The following is a 2,503-nucleotide window of genomic DNA, read 5'->3' on the forward strand; positions in this document are numbered from 1 at the left end:
TCAAATGTTTCGGCCCGGTTTTTCACCATGGTTATCTGAGCAGTGGTCTCCTTTTTACCGGACACTTTGTTTGGATGTTCATATTGAATTGGACTGGAATTCCAATTCAGTGAGGAAACTATTTTTTTTAGAAAAAATCCTTTTTAATGCACGTCGACTTTTTTTCATACATATTATACATTTTTGTATACACTAGGAGCAGTTTTGTATACAATTTTAACATTTTCTCAAATATATATATTGATGTCTAGTTTTTTCATACATATTGTACATATTTTGTATACATCTAAATATTTTTAATATATGTTTAACATTTTTAAAATACATGACTAAAAGTTTCTCAAAAAGATTCAAATACACATTGAAACATTTTTTGAATGACACAAAATAGGTTTGCAAACTATGTAAACATAAACCATTTTTTCACATTTTATGAACATTTTTTAAAATGTTACAAATATATTTTTGAAGCTCTTGACATTTTTTTTAAATATAACGTATTTTTTAATGATCCGAAATATTATGGGAATTGCACAAAGATTTTACATTTTATAACTTTTTTAAATGTCACATACGTTTTTTGAAACGTGTGAACATTTTTAGACGTCCCATACATTTTTAATTGTACAAACATTTTCTAAAAGTTGAGTGAATGTTATTTTTGCACCGCGTGATGAGCAATGAACACTTCTTCAAAAATTAATTAAATTATTTTTTCCATAATATATGTATTTAGTATTTTAAAAAATATAAAAAATGTAAGAAACACGTGTGGTACGTCAGCGTGATGAAACCAACTTGACCTGGCTATTGGCTTTCTGTAGGCGAGCTTGACTTCCGTCTCGTTAAAGGTGAGACATAGACTTGCCTGCTCGCTGGCCGGGGTACCGGGGCAGAGGGGAAATCACCAACTTGACCTGGCAGCTGAAACACACAACGAACGAACGCCTCGCCGCCGCCATCCTCGGTAGTGATGCGGGCTTTCCCGCTGGCTTCCTCTGGTAGCATGCCGGAGTCGAGGGTGAAGAGGTGGGAGAGTGGGTGGCGGTGGCTAAGTTTATGTCGCCTTAGATGTCACCCCGCGGGATCGACATGGGGCGGGGGGCGGGGGGAGGGGGGAGAGGAGGGGTTTGCAGACTGATGTAACATGTATGTTGATTGCCGTGTTGCATCTTTTGATAATTTTCCCTCTTAAATACAGATGATTTTCGGTCCATGAAGGAAAGTTGTTTTGACCAAGACCGTGTCCAAGGAGGAATCTACCCGGCTACGACGCATGGGAAGTCAACACACGTTGAGCGTATATATTACAAAAGTTTTTTCCTGGCATGACACAATTGATCTGCTTAATCCCTCCCTATCTAGTCTGCAGATGAGAGACGACCAACATAGCGCTGTCAGGCAATCAAATCAAACTTAATTCGTATTTCCCTCCGTTTTATAATATAAAATGTGTTCTTATATGATGGGACAGAGGGAGTAGTATTATTATAATTAAGTGGCTGCTGGTGTAGAACCACCAGGAAATTAACACTGGCCGATCATGCTTAGCTAGTTTGGGAGCACATTATACAAATCGTTAGCGGCCACCTGGGTAAGATAGCTCAATGCATGTTCAGATATTTCGAGAGAGATAGATGGTTAAGGACTATGAGGGCCTTGTCCCTGATAAAATTTGCACATACCGATTCTGGAATAAAGATACCAATATTACACCTACCAATGATGATGTACCAACCGTGTTGGAAGCATGCTCAACACTAGTGTCTACTATTTACTTTTCCTTGTTTTTTTTTGAGAAAACCATTGTACAAAGATTATTTTGTACACTCCCTCTAATCTCAAAAGGCCATGTATAACATCCATAGACATACTACTCATATAAAAAATATAAGATATTTTGTTTTTTAGGAGCTCATCTCCAACGAACCTCAAAGTTAAACATAGCAATAAGAAATTCCTTCTTGGCTTGGAGCAATTTGAGAATAAGACTAGTGTTGTTCTGTGGGGCTAATTTAGATCTCAGCTATAGCTAGCGTCCGGAACATTACACCATGCATGTTTGCTTCAGCTCGTGCTCATTCTCGTCATCATAGATCCTGGAGATGCACTCCATCACACATGTTGTTGCTGAGGATGGCGAGCCTCCATGTCCGCCATGGCCTTGGACGGCTTCTGGAGAACACTCGATGGAGTGGCAAATGAGGCAAGCAATGGGAGATATGAAATGGTGGTGGAACAAGTAAAATGAGAAAAGTGGATCATCGAGGGGAACCAGACGATCCATGAAGCATCAAATTGGCAGGACATCAAATCGTTCAAAATAGAGAGAGGACATTTTCTCCACAATCTCCATGGCACCCGACGAGCAGGAAGAGGAGTTCACCGGCATTAAAGTTGGCAGGGGTTGCCCGCTGAGCCCGTCGGATACGATCCAGGCAACTCACTGGTCCATCTCCCTCGTCTAGCACGATGTAGCAAGTGGAGGAGTGGCGGGTTGCTC

This window comes from Triticum dicoccoides, chromosome 6B (genome assembly GCF_002162155.2).
Source record: "Triticum dicoccoides isolate Atlit2015 ecotype Zavitan chromosome 6B, WEW_v2.0, whole genome shotgun sequence".
NCBI classification, from domain to species: Eukaryota; Viridiplantae; Streptophyta; class Magnoliopsida; order Poales; family Poaceae; genus Triticum; species Triticum dicoccoides.